Source organism: Pleurodeles waltl, chromosome 2_1 (genome assembly GCF_031143425.1).
Source record: "Pleurodeles waltl isolate 20211129_DDA chromosome 2_1, aPleWal1.hap1.20221129, whole genome shotgun sequence".
Classification (NCBI taxonomy): Eukaryota; Metazoa; Chordata; class Amphibia; order Caudata; family Salamandridae; genus Pleurodeles; species Pleurodeles waltl.
The window spans coordinates 380,492,402-380,511,714 of NC_090438.1; the positions used below are offsets into that span (position 1 = coordinate 380,492,402).

The window sequence follows — 19,313 nt, forward strand, 5'->3', positions numbered from 1 at the left end:
CTCTCATAGGTCGTTCAACTCTGCAGCCTGATGACTGTATGCCTTTAGGTCTGGTAGATCTCAGAGTGTACGGGTGACTTAAAAAGTTATTTTTAGCCTCTAATCTGGTGCTAAGGGAAGCTTCCTTTGGTACCTTGACAGCTCAGTCCTCGGTGAAGGTTTTTGAAGCCTTGGCGGAGGTCCCGCAGGAGAGTGCCAGTCTGTCTGATTTTCTGGTGCACATGGAGCAGCAGGCTAAGTTTCTGGCAGATGTGTCAGCCGATGTCATCAAGGCCGCGTCTGTGGCTTCTTCATCTGTCATCATGGCCATGCACAACCCGTGGTTGCAGGACTGGAAGTCAGATCTGCAGAGAAGGATTCCTTCCTGAAACTGCCTTTTGAGGGAAGTAAGCTGTAGTGAACGGTTGGATGGTCTAATACTGAAGTCTTAAAGGAGAAGATACTTACTTTGTCCTACAGGTCTTCCTCTTGCAAATCATCTAGGCCCAGGAATTGTTTGGGTCCCAGTGACAGTAGGGAGTTATCTCGCATTCCCATTCCTATTCATTTTGCAGGAGACAATTCCAGCCCAGGAGGAATAAACAGCAAGATATTACCCTCAAAGCGGGGCCCTCCGGTCAGCGCTCCTGACTGTGGGACTCCTTTGGCCTCATTATCTGTGGGGAGGTGGCTGGCAGCTTTCTCTGCAGCATGGATAATATCTGTCTCTGACAACTGGGTGAGGAACATTTTGCTGGGTCTTTCGTATAGACTTTATCTCACTGCCTCCAGATACTGGGTGCATCCCTACTCCTGTCCCCAGGAAATTCGGCCAAGACAGCTGCGCTGTTGGCAGGAGTCGAGGAATTATTGATGAAGAGGGTGTTCATACTAGTGCCGCTGAATCTGGCCGGCCTCAGGGTGTACTCGATTCTATTCCTGGTCTAGAAGAAGTCGGGGGACTTTTGGCCAGTTTTGGATTTGAAACACCTCAACTGGTGGGTGGCCTCCATTTCCTTCAAGATATTATCTCTCCAACAGTTTATTCTCTTGGTGTGTTGATGGCATTACTTGGCTACCATCGATCTGCAGTATGAGTACTTCCATGTAACTGTAAATGTCAATCATCAGACATTCCTGCAGTTCGCTGGGGGGGAGACACATTATCAGTTCCAGGTTTTGCTGGCTGGCCTGAAGCCTGGCCCTCATGTATTCTCCAAGGTGTTGGCCTCTCTGATGGCGATCCTTCATCTGCAGGGGATTGCCGTATTACCCTATCTGGACAACTGTCTGGTCAAGGGTGCTTCTCTCCACCTGACCTGTTTGCATATTCAGTGCACTCTGGATCTTCTTTCGTCCCATTAGTTCTTGGTGAATGCGAGGAAGTCCCAACTGGTGCCTTCTCAGGATCGCATCTTCATTGGGGCCAAGTTCTGGACAGAACTGGGTATTGTGACATTGCCAGACTTGAGTGTGCTAAAGATTCAGTTGCATCTGCAGGAACTTCTGGCAACACCCATTCATCTAATTTCCCTTTGGATGTGGGTACAAGGTAGCCTGGTGGCGACTGTGTTGTTTGGTGCACTAGGTTTAGTGGCACCTCAGCGTCCTCATGAGGTTCATTCTGAGCAGGTGGTTGCCCAATGTGCAGGATTTGAGATATTTTCTTCCAGTGACCCCTGTGATCCGGGAGAAACTGGGGTGGTGGCTCCTTCCACCCAATATCTTGAAGGGTGTGTCCTTGTTGTCCCCAGAGCCAGTTATTGTCACAAGAGTGGCTGGGAGGCCTGACCGAGGAATCTCTCAGCTCAGGATCTGTGGCTGGCGCATTACAGGTCCTTATCATCCAACTTGAGGAATTTGGAGATGATTCGGTTGGCTCTCCTTAATTTTTCTCCTCTCCTGGCAGAAAGGGTAATCATTGTGCATACAGACAACACCATAGCCAAGTCGTATGACAATCACCAAAAGGGGGGCTGAGGGCTCCATCACTGTCAGCAACTGCAGACTGGTTATTTCTTTGGGGTCAGTCGACAATGGGGTCTTTGAGTGCTGTGTTTCTTCCGGAGGTTCTGAATCATCAGGCTGATCACCTGAGCAGGGAGAGTCCGTCCTCTCAGGACCTCTGTATTTCTCCTCTGGACTTTGCCAAAGTGTGTCAATTGTGGGGTCGCCCCCGGGTGGATCTATTTGCAGACTTGGGCAATGTAGTTCTTTTCCGGTTTTGATCCTGTGGAAGAACGGAGTCTACTTCAGGGATAGATACCCTGATGTGCCATTGACCAGTGGGTCTGCTGTTTGCTTTCCCTCCAATACTCTTGATCCTGAGGTTTCTGGTTTGGGTTCAGAGGGAGCTGGCTCAGGTGGTTCTGGTGGCTCTAGCATGGTCTCCTCTGCTGATGGATATGAGGATGGGTCACAAGTAGAGGTTGCCATTGGTTTCGTCTCCTCTGAGATTTCTGCGTCTCCAAGTTCTGTCCCAAGCCAGGCTCCAGTTGACGGCTTGGTGATGGAACAGGGGAGCTTGATGGTGCAGGGTCTCTCATCTTCTGTTTCTTCTTCTGTGCAGGCATCTGGGTACCCGTCTACCAGGTCTTCTTATTCTAGGCATTGAAAGACATTTCAGACTTGGTGTGATCACCAACAGGTGCTTCCTATTTCTGTGTCTCTGCCTCAGAGGCTAGACTTTCTTCAGGATGGGTTCCAGTTGGGTCTGAGCCCTGCCACTCATAAAGTGCAATGAGCAGTGATTAAGATATTTTGTTCTCCCTGGGGAGTCAATGAGGTGCTGGTTTCTCATCTCTTTAAGGGCTTTTCTAATCTGCAACCGGTTCTCCAAGGTGTGTCCACCTAGGGATTTATCTCTGGTGTTGCAGGCTCTCCAATATCCTCAGTTTGAGCCCCTTTTCTATGAGAGTTTGTGCCTGATGACCTTGAAGGTGTTTTTTCTGGCGGCATGTCTGCTTGCCGGTTTAGGGAGCTGGGCTCATTGTCCTGTGTGTTCCTGTTCCTGCGGGTATTTGAGGATCCACTAGTTCTTCGCTCGGGTTTGACTTTGGCCCCAAATTGAATTATTTGTTTCACCTGCAGCAGGAGGTGATCCTTCCTGTCTTTTGTCCGGATCCTCAGTCTCCTGAGGAGGTAGCCATTCATCCTCTGGATGTGAGGCTAGAGGTTCTAATTTACCATGAGCGGGTGAGGGACTTTCTGGTTTCTTCTGCGTTGTTTGTTAACTTCGGTCCTGCTCATAAGGGAGGTAAGCCTTCCACTCAGACATTAAGCAGGTGGATCAAGTCAGTGATTTTGTTGGCCTATAAACAATCCAGTCTGTCCTCTCCTCTGGGGATCCAGGGGAGGCCTACTAGGTACATGGCTGCTCCAAGGCTGAGGTGCAAGGACCTTTGTTGCAGGAAATCTGTCGGGCTGCCACTTAGGTGGTTACTTCCACATTTGTGTATCATTATTGAGTGGTCCTGGGTCCGAAGGGTCTGGATTTGTTGGGTTCCAAAGTACTAAGCTCTGTGTTTTTTGATGCCTCTGGATTAAACGTGTGTCGACATTTGCTATGCAGTTGTCCTAGTCTGTTCTTTTCTTGGGTACATCTAACTGTGTGAGTCATCATGGCAGGAGTGAAGAAGTGGTAATGCTGCATTTACATACCGGTAATAGCATTACACTGAGTCTTTCTCCCACTGTGATGACTCAGGCTCTCCCTCCCACTCCTTTTTTGACCAGTCCAACTGTGGGGTGTTTGTGCTTGGAACAGAATACAACGCAAGGAGGAGGGAGGGGATTTTATGCATTGGGTGATTGTGATTTGAGGCACAGGGGCCTCACTGGGTGAGTCATCACAACGGGAGAAGGACTTAGAGTAATGCTATTACAAGTAAGTAAACGCAACAATCATATTATTATGTTACAGGAAACCCTTTTGGATGAGGATTGGGAAATACCAGGGTTTACTGGCCTAAATAAACTTGCTGAAACCGAGAATGCAGGCTGCACTTCTGGCATCCTTTTCACGGTTCTAGCATCTAAACTAAACTATTCCGCTGGGGCCATCGACATAAAATACCCATGAGGGCTTATTGTGATGGTGGAATTTCTTGATGGTTGAGGTAATTTAATCCAATATTAAGCATAATTCTTGTCATAACACCATGTTAGGAACAAAGGTTGGGGAACTGATAATGAAGCACGATCAGGTGTCATCTAAATAGGTTACCTGAAGAAAGTCCACCTTTTAACATCTTATTTTATGGGAAGGGGCAAAAGCGTAATGACTAAAAGTTTATCTGCCAAAGTGATATTGTAAACAAATCAATGTTTATTCAGAGAAAACATTGAAAGTGGTCACCTACCTTATCAGATTTGTGTCAGTCACCATCAAAATAAATATTGTTGTACTTTAGATCTTTCTATTGAGTACCCACAAAAATTACTTGGGGAATACTCTGAGAAAGCGTTAACAAATTTCAATCTATTGCAGACTGATGTTAAATAGTTGCCTCTTTCAGGTGTACGTGATTGAAAACGTTTTGTCATGTTTTCAGAATTCAGGTGCTAAAGATAGCTCAAGAAATTTTGAGTTTATTAGAAGCCAAAAGATAAGCCCATAGTACGACAAGTACTCCAAAAATGAAAAAAGCAGCATGATGCGGTCTTTCTGTATATTAAAAATTAAAAACAGAGCAGCATTTACTGAGTTACAAAAATCTTACACACCAATATTGTTGCCATATGGAAGAAAAATAAAATGCCATATGTATTATTTGTGAGTTGACAAGCAATGTTGGAAAAGTGAAGAAGAGATATAGGCCCTCATTATGAGCTTGGTGGGCGGTGGAGGCCACCCGACAAACTCAAACCACTGAGAGACCGCCTGTGCGGTCCAAACACTGCCGGCACTAGTTGGAGTTCACCGCAGGGCCTTAAAAGTGCAGCCGACTCGTAATCGAGCCGGTGGCAATGTGTCAGTGCGGCGGGTGCAGCAGCACCCATTGCGCTTTCCACTGCCTGTAATTCGGGCAGTGTAATGCGCGTCGGGGCTGTGACTGTGCAGTGCAGGGGCCCCCAGGGGGCCCCGATGCCATCATTCCTCCAGCCTTTCCATGGCAGTGGGACTGCCATGAAAGGGCTGGCGGTATGGGGACTCATAATCCAGAGGGCAACACTGCTTGCTGTGCTGCCCTGGTGGATTACAACCGCCGGGACTGCTGAGACCGCTGGGACTGCCAGGCTGCTGGCTGGCGGCAACCTAGAAGTGTCGGCAGTCTGACAGTGGCTGCTCCTCCCCGGTCATAATGTGGCAGTCGGACAGCCACAATTGAGGCGGTCCAACCACCACCGTGAGTCTGGCGGTCTCAAGACTGCCAGACTCATAATGATGGCATTAGTCATCAAATTTCAAAATGTACATCAACATTAATAGAGAGCCTATCTAGCCAGCAGGTATGGTTGCTGAGGCTAAATGGGTTGAATATTTAAGTTTTCCTGCTGATGACATGGCTGTTAGCCTTTTCAGTCGACCTAGAGAGGACCCAGAGAGCAACCCTCTTGTTATAGTTTATAGTCTTGATGGACATGGTAGCAAAGATGTTTATTAAAGTAGCTTTTGTACGCTTAAATGGATGGACAGTGTTTCAACACTGTCTAGCTCATTTGAAGCTAACCCGTTGTCAATTGGGCAGTTGGGTGATTTTTACTGTTGCTATAAGTTTGCGGGCAACTTTTGATTCTGTTGATCCGTGTAGGAAAGCACTCTTTGACTGTTAGTGCACTGGGTCTCTGCTAACCAGGTCCTCAGTGCCAGATCTCTTTCCCCAAAACTGCACAGGTGTTTTTCACAATTGGTGAACTCTTTATCTACCCCACTGTAAGTCCCTAGTAGTTGGTACCCCTGGGTACTAAGGAAGGTCTCTGAGGGCTGCAGCACCAGTTGGGCCCCCCTCAGGGGCCCCTCACCAAACCCACACAGTGCTGCCATTGCAGACTGCATGTGTTGGTGCAAGCTAAATTGAAAACATGACCTGTCACACCCCTCTGTGTGCCAGCTTCCCTATCACTGCATGTGCCAGATGTAAGTCACCCCTAAGACAGGGTGCATTAAGACAGATGTGAGGGCATATATGCATGAGCAAATATGCCCCTGCGGGACATTGGTCATCACGAGTTCCCCAGCTACTTGATGGCTTCTCTGAATCCTGAGATGTTTGGTATCAAACATCTCAGAATAATAAACCCTCGCAGACCCCAGTGATGGATTTATTAATAATAAATGCACACAGAGGGCACCTTAGATGCACCCCCTGAAAACCTACGAGCTACTAGTGTGCTGATTGACTGGTCCTGACCAGTTCAGCCACCAAAGACGTATTACTGGCACCCCAAGGTGAGAGCCAACTCTCTTGAAGGCCTGAAACAAAGCCTGCACTGGGCAGAAGTGTTATCACTTCACCTAGGCAGGATGGACATTCCAGGGTGGGAAGCTTCAAAGGCCTTGCAGCCTGTGTAATGCGACCCAGGTCTCTCCAAATGGCAGAGATGATCAGCCCCCCATTTTTGGCAACAGCAGGGGTGGGAAAATTAGGCAGATTAGGATGTGTGCTCACTTTATGCCATTCCCACCCCGAAGGTGAATGAGCTGAAGCGAACACCACTTTTCATATTTCTCCATCTTGTTTGGAAGGAATTAGGCCACTAGGGTTAGAGTTATGGCTAATTCCCAATGGATGTGTTCCTAAAAGGGGTGTAGTCACCCTAAAGGTGGACAGCCCGATTAGCTACCACCTGGCACTCCCTGTAATGCCCCTAAACTGAGTATTTAGGTGGCACCCCTGAACCCTAGAACTTTTGATTTCGACAACCTAAGAAGACCCGGACAAAGAAGAGTTGCACCCACAGAAGAGGAAAGCTGAAGCAGCTGACCACGTCAGACTGTCTGCTGACCTTAAAGGACTCTGCACAAAAAGTCAACTTGTCTAGCCTTCAATACAGACTCAAGTCTCCTGTGGGCAACGGACCTTCTCTGCAGCAAGAAATTCCAAGGAAAAGACTCTGCAGCTGCTGGAAACTTAGAAACCTGACACCTGAAGTGACCACTGCACTCAATGTCCACGACCTGAGGTGAAGCCAGCCAACAGTGCCAACGCAGTTCCCCAGCTGTCCAGAGACCGAAGCCAGTGTAGTCTCACCCACTGGGACTCACCCAAGATGCCTGCAGCCTCTGCACACAGGCCCCCTCTCCCACAGCCTGGTGCTGAGAGAAAATCCAGCACCTCCAGCAACACTACACCCATCGCCCCTGAGCTGTTCCGAGGTGGTTCACTGGTGCCAATGACGTCCCTCGGCTCCTAAGAGCTCGAGTCCACTCTGGGTCCACCTCTGACGGACTCTCCGACGAAACCCGCAGCTTCAACATACAGACACCCTGGCCGCGAGTGCTCCCGGGCGTGAAAACCCGACACTTAAAGATACCACTGCATCTGTCGCTTCTGGGCACAGGAGAAGAGGACCAAAGGTGCACCTATGTCTCCGAGCACCCCAAGTCTACAACCTACCAGTTTGTTGTCCCCTACTGGCTTCCCAGCCAGAGCCTACAGCCTGTCTTCATGAGGCCCAAACTCCCATAGAGAACATTGGGGACCCGACGCCTTACTGCAGTCTTGCACCCGGCCGCCCTAAGGCTGCACAGTGTGACCTGCTGGTGTGGTTTTGTTCAGTGTCCAGTACTTACCTTCGCTGTTCGAGATGGGGCTCGTAAATCATTGTTAATCCTGTGTTTGCTGAACATTGTTTTCCTCCACAGGATAACATTGAGAACTCTGAAAACTGCACTATGTTTATTTCTGAAACTGCAAAGTATCTATGCTTAAAAGTCTACTTACCTGATTACGGAGCTCTTGGGTTTGAAACATATATTTTTCTAAATTTGTCTCTGATTTATTCTTTGAGTGTGTGTCTCATTTATTGCCTCTGTGACTACAACAAATGCTTACCAGTACCCTCAGATAAGCCTAAATGCTCGCCCACACTACCACAAAATAGAGCATTAATCCTATCCTATCTGCTTTTTTCTCTTCAAACCAATTAGGAATGCATTGGACTCTGCACGGTGTATGTGATTCTAGTGCACTATATAGAGATCCAGATTTCTACAATCTGTCTCAGTTGTCATCATAAAATCACGAGGGCTCATTTATGGCTGTCGCGCTTATACATAGAGAATTCCAGAAGTGGTACAATGTCAGAAAAAAAATCTCATCACAGTCGTAAGCAAGATCACTTACTCGCCCATTTGATTTTATTTATTAATCACATTTCTTTCTAGCCACAACTGTTACTGTGAATTCGTTCTTCCCTATGTTGTGAGACAAACATGTAGACTTTACTTGTGGTCGATTACTTCAAAGTACTTGACATTACTTGACGTTATTCTTGTCGGTCTTCAAATGAAAATGAATACACTAAAAGGCTACTACCTATCGAGTAGGTTAGTCATTAAATATTGGGTAGACAAAAATGTTGGTGTGTGTTCCGAAGAAGCAATACTCAAGTTAGCGTTTATATAATGATAAAGTAGAAGTGGTGGATTGATACCAATATTTGGGAAAGATCATATTCAAATCCCTGTTGCATTAGAAAAAAATGAGGACGAGAGACTTATGTCCATACAAAAGTCTGATAACGTTTAACTACCAGTTTGGAAGATGCTCCACACGGGCACTGAACTATTTTGTTGAAATCAAATGCTCCATAGCCATTTGAAAGCCTAAATGACACTGTGTTTCATTTATCGATGTAGGCATCTTCCATACCATACCAAGTGAAATCGCCTGAGTATCAAAAGCCTAGATCTTCAGTTGAAATAAAGTAACTCATTGAAGATTAGTTAAACAAACACTTTTCAGGCTTAGTCAACAAGCAATGCTTGTGTAACCAGTGCGAAACGTTATATACATGTTTTTGTGTAGCATGTTTTTCGGAAGAAAATAAAATAGCATTGAAATAGATAACCATGGTGTGAAACAGTAAACTGGAGAAGATCAAGGCCATGAAACGCTGGAAGACCAAATGGCATTACTTTGTATTCAAAATGCCCAAAAGGTATTCTCAAAGGAGACTTCACTCGTCTCTTGCTTTGATCGGGATGAGATACGATCCTTTTAGATCAATCTTTGTAAATATGTTTGCTCCTGGTACTGCCTCAAACACGTCAGAAATGAGTGGCAATGGATATCTACAGTTACTTGATTAAGCTTCTAAATTCAGTGCAAGGACAAAATGAAGTACAATGAAAAACAAACATCAGCCAGAGACTTAGAAAAAGTCATTAATGCTTTTTTCAGATTCTTCTGAAGATATTCCTGAAGAGCTTTATGCTTAATTGGGGACAGAGAATATATCGACGAAATGGATGTGCTTCACCAGCCAACAGTCAAAATCTCTATGTGGAGTTAAAACATTATCGCTTGTCTTCGTAAAGCTGCTAGAAAATTTAAGATACTTGGAAGGAATATATGATACTTGTGCTATTGTTTCAATTGGCAATTGATGTTTTTCAATTGAGGTTTTATTAGTTAGATCTTCCAAAGTACAATTTTGCATATAAAATTCTGAACCCAGAAACAAGTTCTTGGCTGTCCAGCTAAAAACAGATTATGATGGAACACCCAGGAAATTCTAGAAATTGCTGGATATTGAGAAGCAGCAAGCCGTTGCAGTTCTCTGTCCTATTCTTTTCTGTTCAGAAAAATAAATTTGAGTAAATCCTAACTACATTGATTCCTCAGGCATCTATATTTTGGTCGACTTTGACACAGGTAATTTCTAGAACCACTAGTGTTTGGTCTGGGCCTCCCTCATCCAGACCACAGACAACATGTGGATGATCACGGACAGATGTGACAATGCTGCCCTCATCCTGCTGGATCTTTCTGCACTCTTCAACACGTCTCACAGCACATCTTTATCCAACAACTGCAAGAAGCCGGAATAAGGTGACACACTTTGCTAGATTCGCTCCTTCCTGACAGGCTGCACCCAGTGAATGCAGTTGCAGTGTACGGCTTCCACACACTATAGCTGCTAAAGAAGATCTTCAAATGGCTCCCCAACAACACTTGTAGAATGGTCACTCAATCTCTCATCACCTGCAGGCTATACTATGGCACCACACTCTATGTTGGAACCAAAGCTCAACTGACCAAGCTACACAAAACACTGCAACCACACTCACCATCAACCTCCTATCCTGCACTCACATCACCTCAACCCTCAAAGAGCTCTACTGTCTCCTTTCCACAAATGAGTGCTTATCAGATTCCTCAAGCATACATGCAAAGCCTTACACAAGATTGACCCTGCATACCTCAACAACCGGACAAACTTCAACAAACCTACCAGATACAGCCGCTCAGCTGACGTCCAAGCTGCACCCTCCCTCACATACGCAGAACAAGATCTTGCAGTTGTATCTTCTCCTACCTCACTCTTAAAGCTGGACATGCTCCTGAACATCAGAGCCTTCTCCTCAGTTCTTGAATTCCACAAAAAAGTGAAGACCTGGCTCTTCACCTAGCTATTAAATCATGTGGGCTGGCTGGTCTTCTTATGTGGGCTAAATCACCCTGAACTCGTCTTTAAAACCGTTCAGAAATATGGTATACAAAGTTGAATCTGTCCATCTGTTTCTCTTGCAAGAGCCTTAAACTAAGTTATGTAGACTGGCAATTCCATCAACCCTTTCTTAATTCCCAGTCAATCTTTTGCAGCCTATACTCTGATCTTGTCTGCCAAGCATAAAGATGCTTAAAAACCGGAGTAATTGTCAAGAAGAGGACTGGATTCTGAGACGAGAGATGTGGCAATTGATAAAACGGTCCATGGAGAATGACTAATTTTAAAGCCAACCTTGATTCTGTCAGACGAATGCATGTGGGAGTATGAAGGTAAGGTGGATAAATAAGAGCTCAAAAACGATTTTAATTTTCTGGGGTTCCCATCACACTTCTTCTCTGCCAAACCAATCAGAGAAGGATCTAGCAAGCCTTTTTTGTTCAAAAAGGTTTATCGGTTTTCCAGAAAAGTACCAGCTAAATAATGTCTGACTCCTCAAATAAGATGCTTGTAAACAGATGTTGCATATAAAATAGGTAGAGAGCTGGCCTGATCACAATAAAATCAACACTTCTGATAGAAAGTATGACTGTGTGGTTGTGGAGTACAAAAACGTATTAATTGGTGTTTAAATAAAGATTGGTAAACATTGAACATAAAATTTAGAAAGGTGGGCCATTTGAACCAGTGCCAAACATTGGTAAAACGCAGCATAAAGACAAGAGAGAAAAGGAGCAGTGAGAGGATGAGATGGAAATCATGTGGTCAGTGTTTAGGTTCAGTATAGTAAAAAGTAAGCAACATAGATTAGAGGTCACTGAGGAGTCAGGGGCTAAGGACAGTTTCATAAAGGTGTCTAGCATGGTCCAAATTTTATGTAGGTTGTGGGGATCCCAGGAGACGTTATACGTTTTTGTGTGAATTTCTGAGATATATGACCCAAGCCTATCTGTATGGTAGGGCACATGATTTAAGGATTTTCAATCAAGAAGAATGACTTTGAGAGCGATGATTACTAAAAAGTAAGGAGGGTTAGATCTGTATCAGCCAGATCTGGTATAGTTATGGAGGCAGTTGAACCTAGCACTAAGAAAACAAACTCTATAGTAACATTTGTGTCAAACATATTATTGACTTAGTCAGCTATTATCTTCCATTAGGAGGTTATCCATTTACATGTGAAGAAGATGTATTTGGTGTCTTCACAGGTTTCTCTACAGGACCAACAATAGTCTGAGTCAATTAGACCTAATTAAAAAAGTTTCACTGGTGTCCAGTATAGTGAGTGCACTATAAAGAATTTAGTTTGAGATAGTGATCGGATGAGTTTGTTTTCTACAATGTTGCCACAAATGTCAGGCCAGGCCTCTGTGGGGGCATAGCCTGCACATTGGAAGTACTTAGACCATGTTTTCTGAAAGGGGGGCAGCGGTATGGCTTTTGGCTTTGTACAGCATTTTATAGATTTTTGAAGCAATCTTACCTTTATATCAAAATTTCCTGAGAAATATAAGAATAGTGAGTTTTTGGAGAGTACCAATGTTGGCTATCTTGGCTTTGACTTTCAAGAAGTGATAGAAATCCAAGTTGGAGAGTGAGTACTTTGTATTATAGCGTGGCAATGGATAAGGGTTCAGAATCCAGGTAGAGATCTGAGATTAAACAGATTCCTTTAGGTACCCATAATGGTCCAAAGGGAAAGAGCACAACATTTATTGATATAAGAATCTAGATTTGTATCTAATAGTAAGAAGGCTTGAATTGGATCAGAGATAAGGTGCTTTAAGTGAGCAAAGTTGCGCTGGGACATGGTTAACGTTGTTATTAAGGAGAGGGGGAGCAGAGATATTGTTCTAAAATAATCCATAAAGGATTTTTTCATAGCTCATCTCAGTTCAGCAGGCACCTCGGGCTGCTAGGAATGTAGTTTGATAGCCGAACCAATTATTCAAATTACAACCTCCCTTTTCGTAAGGGAAACGTATTTTTAAAGGCCAATCTGGACCGTTGTTTGAAGCAAAGAAATTCTGATGTGACATTATCTATGACAGAGAAAAGCGCATGAGAGAGACGGATCAGGATCATACCGAAAAGGAAATTTAAAAAGCGAGCCACCATCGTTTTGAATGTTTCTGTTCTTCCTGATCTGGATATGTACTTAGGGGACCAAGACGAAAGTAGGTCTTTACATTTTTTAAGCATGTTTTTTTCATAACAGGAGACTGACGCAGATAGGTCACCAGAGAACCATACGCCAAGATATTTAATGCATGTAAATCGCCAATGTAGAGTTGAGTTTCCCAAACATGAGGGATGGCAACAAATATTTAGTGTGGTGTGGGAAAACCAGCCCAATCCCCTTATACTTACCCCAGGAACGCCCCTGCAATAGCCGAGCCGAACACCCTAACCAGCGCAACCCTGTGAAAGATACAACGAAAGGGTTAACCCAGAAAGGGGACTGACCTATCAGAAACTGGACCCCTATCTCTTTAAGCAGGGGGCGGGGCGACCGGTAGAGCGAACCAATCCAGGAATTCCGAAGGAGCAGAAAAGCGACTGTCATCACACAACAGGGGAGCGCGAAGAGAACAGACGCCAGAGAAAGAATAATGCCATATTCCAAACGAGTAACTAACTTCTAGAGAGGAAAGAAGCCCATGAGCATGCCGCAGGCTGGGAGGAAAGCGCCGAGATCTGGAGCGAGGAGTGGTGTTCCCCCCCCCAGAGGATGCTGTTGAGCTGCCACAACTCAGGAGAATTGCGGCGTAGCCGGTGAGTCCCAAAAGGGGGGGGGGGGGGTGTCGTCAGGGGAAGGGTGTTATACGTTTACACCGCATTGCACGTAGTGCTTCTTTTTTGTGTGTCCGTATTTAGAAGCACGAAGGGTGTTTTCTTTTGATGGTATTGAACTTTGGGGCGCCTCTTGTTTCTTGAAAGGAGTCTGCATCAGCAGTTACGATGGGACTTAAACAAACCTGTCGCTGCATAGCAGTGAGGTGATACATTTTGAAGTTTCCTCCCTTGTTGATGCCGTGCTAAGCGGGAGACCTGACTTGATTTCCATAAACTGATTCAGGAGATTGGGCAACCTGGTCAGCTTATACCTGCAATTTAGTTTCAGGGATGAAGTCCCAGTAGCACAGTAGGGGCATGCATGTGTATAACACCCAAGAGAGGCATCCCTCCACCCCTCACCCCCCCCCACCTCCGATTCCAGAGCACAATACTGTTTAACCAAATAAAAGTCAATATTAAGAAGCAAACCCATCTTCCTCGTCCATACATCCTCTCGTTCCTCTTACATAGTGATAGTACCCCTGTCTTATCCTTATTAAGAGAGTAACCTGAGCAACTAGAAAAAGAGTGGATAATCTTAATGGAAAGATTAAAATATCATCAGACTAAGCTGCAGTTTTAAAGGCGGGAGAGCCAATTTGTACTCCTTTAAGGTATGGTGCAGTATTGAGCATTACTAGAATGGGGTCTATAGCTAAAAAAAAGCAAGGGGGATAGTGGACAACCTCGCCTGGTACCCCGATGCAACTCTAATGGGGGTGGTGATGACACCGTTAATTCTATTCTTGCAGTGGGATTGTCATATAAAGTCATGATCATTTTCAAGAAAGATTCTCTCAGATTATATGGATGGCTCGCCGCTTCCAAGTTATGCCAGTCAACTTTGTCAAACACTTTTGCTGTGCTTAAACGCTATGGCAACAGAGGCAGGCAAATGGGGCATTGAGGCTTTTTCAATAATATGGCAAAACGTCCAGATGTTGTTGCTTGCAGGTCTGCCCTTGACAAAGACTGGTTGTGAGTCATGTATTAAATTGGTTATAAGGGGTTCAAGCCTTTAAGCAAACATTTTCACTTATATTTTGGCTCCCATATTTAACAATAAAATGGGTCTAAAGTTGTTTGGGTCAAAATGGTCTTTCACTTCATTTGGGATACCAACAATGGTAGTAGCCTCTGCTGCTGTGCCAGAACCTTTACCTGAAGAGGCAAAGTGGTTAAGTAATGTATTTAACAAGTCCATTGGAGTGGAGGAAATGTTTTTAAAAAAATGATGGTTAAGTCCTTGTGAGACACCTGTGGGAGCCAGTTTGATTGTGTGCTGAATTTCCTCTTTGTCTATTGGCTTGCTCAGAGGGTATTATTGTTCTTTGACAGGGATTTCATTGGAATGCGACCCAAAAAGGTTAGACAAGACTGTACACTAATAGTTCTATCAGGTGGGTACAATAAAGCATAGAATATTTTAAAGATCTTTAAGATTTCAGTTGTTTTAGATTTAATAAAACTTTTTGGGTCTTTACTTAATGTTACTCGGCTGCTATTTTGTTTAAACTTCAGATATGTCACTAGTGATCGCCCTGCTTTATTTAGATACATTAGTTTTTTTAGCTTTGACTCCTAAGTGTCGGAAACCAAACTAGGTTAAATTGGAGAATCAGTGGTGCTTTAGAGGAGAGAGGCATTAACTAGCACATAATCTATCCTTGAGAAACTGTGACGTGGTGGAGAGAAGAAGGTAAAATCATTAGTTGTGCAGTGATGAATTCTTCAGACATCAGTTAAACCAAGTGTGATGAGGAGTTCTATATTTAAAAGTGGACTGTCTTTCAAGGATAGTATCCATCGGAAGGTTGAAGTCTGTACTCAAGGTTATATGAGCCTGATGGGGGACTGGTTAGGTGAAACCAAAACTGTGGGACATCAATATTGGGAGCATAACGGTTTATGGCATATAGTTCAGTGCCATTGCGCTGTAGGCGGTAAATGACCATCTACCTTTATTGTCCTTTTCCACTGCAATGATTGAGGGGCCATAGCCTTTTGAGATAAGGGTGATTACTCCATTTTTTTTTTTTTTTAAATTGCCTTTGAGCAAAACAAGTCAAATATGCAATCACAACACATGTATAAGGCTTCTTTTACCCATTTTAGTCTCCTGAAGGTGTATTAGGTCACCTTTAAGTTTACTGTAATAATCAACTCTTTTTTTATGTTTCACTGGATGGTTAATCCCCTGATGTTGAGTGATACCACTTTCAAGGAATCTTTGGTATAAGTCTCAACACAACTGGCGATAATAAAGTTTGTAAGGTGGGTCGAAAAGATTGAGAATGCTGTAATGTCACAAGGGACCAAATGACTGAATAGGTGAGATAAGAGGTGGTATCAGAACAAAGAGAAGAAAGATACATCATCAATAGGGGTACAAAAAAAATCAAAATCAAAATGTCCGCAATTGAAGGGAGAAAAGTCCAGTGAGAGGGTAACTGCGCAATGGCCAAACTCTGCTACACCTAAAAGGAAGACATTTATCAGAACATTAACATAATTCCAACTGTTGGAATACCCAGCAAACATGTGATCAGAGTGAGAGAATAAAGGAGGCCACATGAACTACTGGTAGCAGAACCGAAGCAAATGGCACCATAAGGAGCAAAGAGATACCTAGATAATGAACGAGCGTACAATTATGTTTATGAACAATTTAAATATTCCATTACTCAGATTCAGGTGTGAGAAGGGAGCATGAGACGAGTTGGATAGGTAACAAGATGATGTGTCCGCACAAGACCTATTATATAACACCTGTCATTGCTTAGAATGTTGCTAGTGAGAAAGTAGTCAAACCATGTGAGCCAAAGGGGCATGCAGAAAAGTAGAGAAAACATACAATTATCTTAAGCTGAGGTAACATATGAAAGGCAAAGTTCAAGTCGGTGGGAACAGAGAGACCCAGGTGTGAAGTCATCCTTATCCATTTGTATTACAAAGGTGTTGTCCAAAAAAGGTTCTGTAAATATCAGAGTTTTACCTTAACAATGATTTTAAATTTAGAGGGTCAAACAAAGGATTGTTGGATTGATTTCTCTGTAAATGTTTTGCAGAAGCCAGAAAGGTTTTCTTCCTGATAACTAAGTCTCTAACAAGGAACTGTGGAACAGAGATCCAAGATTTAACTTCCCTCATAAGCGCTAGCATACTTTCAGAATGTTGATGCTGTAGCGGTTTAAGGATGATTGGTCGTAACAAAGTGGAGTTTTTTAATTTAGAGGTGGGAATCCAATGTGCTCGCTCCAATATGAAGGGCCTGATTTAAATGTTGGAGGTAAAGATCCCGGCTTTGACTTTTTGACTGGAAACCCGCCTGCTGCCGTGACGGTCCGCCCACCATAATTAGATGTCAGCAGGAGCAAAGGCAAAAGATCGTCGACGGCCTGCCATCACCGCCAAGAAACTTCACCTGTGTCAACGGCGTCACAGACAAAAGCGTCTGGCGGCGGGGCGACAGCCCCTTTTATCGCTGAGGCAATCACCATGTGCAGTCCTATCGACACAACTGTGGTGGCTGAACCTCCACACCTGAGTTGGAGGACTGGGAGATATTTAAGGACGAAACTCACCTTTTTAATGCTTTCCACGTATCCTGCCGGCATGAACCGGCTGCTACCAATCCTCCCATTGCTCCTGGGCCAGGTCCAAGATGGAAATCAACCCTGTCATCGCCGGAACAAAAGGTAAGTCATGATCATTCCTGTTACCCTTAGAGTTGCAGCATCACAGTAATAATGGACTTGTGCATGTCTCAATAATTTGTGCAAACACCACCATAATGCTGTACAATGTTGAAGTGTGTAATGTTGGACTCACAAAATGTATCAGAACAGACCTCAAGATATAAGTAGCACCCACCAATCTAATACGGACTGCCTTCATGTCAATGGATACCTACACAAAAAGTCTCAACAATCACAAATAGAAATGTGTCTGCACAGGTGTGTGCAATAATGTACCTAAAATATCAAAAGTATCAACTGAAACAGAATACCCAATCGGAATCAAACAATCCCATGATAATGTAGCAACTACACTATAACATGTTACAGGTGAATGTACACAGAATGTACTACCAATTTTACTGGTAAACTGTAAACATAGCAGAGATGTATGAAGGTCATATGTCCCCTTGGTGTGTGCAATGTATCACAAACAAAAGATCCCATTTAACTGTAAAGTGCCAGGCTTCCTGTGTTATGCATATGTGCATATTATAGACACATCATGTCAAAATAAACACACATGCATTGTCCAGTCCCAAAAACAGAAGCATATATGATTTTGGTATAAGTGTCCAGTAACAACATGAATGCTTGCACCAACATTATGCCCATCACAAATGTACAACACTAATATATGTTTTGGCAAAAATATCTAAAACATACCCAACATTAGAGGCACAACCTGTGCTTGTCACTGTCACAAATTTGAGTAAGTGCATGGCACACACATTAGCAGAAAAAACATCAGCAGCAAACAATTAAAAAATAAGGCCAGGACAAAGGCATTCTCAAAATAAGTCTTTATATACAGCAGAGTAAAGTTACTCAATGGTAATTATGAAATGTCTTTCATAATAAATACAGCAAGGCATTAGCCCTTGTGGGCCACAATGGCTTTCAGGCCTATCACTTGCCTCCTAAATTCACTGCCAGAATAAACTTCCTCCCGAAGGGGCATCTATGGGGCAGAGAGCAGGCACCTCAACAATGTTACGGGGGGTCGTCCTTGGGTTTGGGATGGTGAGTTTTGGAGGGGTGGGTTTGGTAGGGGTTGTATGGGATTTGGAAGGGGGCTTTGCATTTTGTGGGGAGGGTGTGTGTGTGTGTGAAAGGGGTGGTTTAGGAGGTGGAAGGGCAGGAAAGATATTTGGAGGGGTGGTTTTAGAAGGTGTCAGGGCCAGGAAACAAGTAGGTCCTCCATTGCTAAATGGGTAGGGTAGTATTCAGGGAGTTGGGTTTGGGAGGTAGAGGAAGTGGCTGTGTCTGTTGTGCATGTGTGTGTTAAAGATGTGGGTGCTTGATGGTCTGGTATACGTGCTGTATCTTTGGATTTGTGTCTCTTGCTGATTGTCTGTTGGGTAGGTGAGTTTGGGTGCAGTATATATGTGTGTGTGTGGATGTGTGCAGTGGATGTTGGTGTAGATGTGGGGATATGATTTTGGTGTTTGTGGGTGTTGGTGTAGTGGTGGGAGTTGTCTGTGGGCATGCCAGTGGTGGGTGTGATGCTTATGATGGTGCTGTGTGTGCATGTGTGTGTGTCTGTACCTGTGTTTTTTGCTGTGTCAGTGTTGGGATGTGCTGCTTGTTGTTGTTGTTGTGGGTGCGTGCATATGTTTGTATGTGCTTTGGATAGGACTGGGTTGAGGGATTACAGCTGTAGGCCAGACAGGGCACTGTGAATGCCATCCAGGTAAGACAGCATCTGGGTGTTCTGGCCAGGCAGCCCCTGGGTGCAATTCAGAAGTGCAGTCTGGACAACAGCAATCGTAATAGATCTACAGTCTCCTCAGTGAGCACAGCCTAGGATACCGGGGCAGGGGTGCCTGTAGCAAAGGTGATGCTGCTGATTTTAGGGAGTGGCTACAGCCAACTGGGTGAGGGGGGGTATCAAGAGGGAGGGTGGAGATTTGAATGGTAAGGTGGGCAAAGATGCAGGTGTCACATTCTCTTCAGGGTCTGCCCCCACTAGAGACTGGTCTTCATTAGAGGCCTCTGAGAAAGATGTGGAATCACTTGTTGCCTCCTGGTCAGTTCCCTCACCCTCCATGCCACTGGGTCCCTCGGTGTTGGTGGTGTCCACCCGATCCCCGGTGGCCAGCTTTATCCCCACCAATGTGGCCGCTGTCACCTTCACCTAGC

The 19,313-nt window shown here is 44.4% G+C and overlaps 1 long non-coding RNA gene across 1 annotated transcript in view; it reads right to left on the minus strand.

Moving 5' to 3' along the window:
• The window catches only part of LOC138265279 (uncharacterized), a 56,913-nt gene extending 43,888 nt beyond the window's left edge, over positions 1 to 13,025 (minus strand). Inside the window, exon 1 of the long non-coding RNA XR_011199335.1 lies at positions 12,967 to 13,025. This is a non-coding gene — a long non-coding RNA (uncharacterized lncRNA). The remainder of the gene's footprint in view (positions 1 to 12,966) is intronic.
• Between the last annotated feature and the right edge of the window lie 6,288 nt (positions 13,026 to 19,313).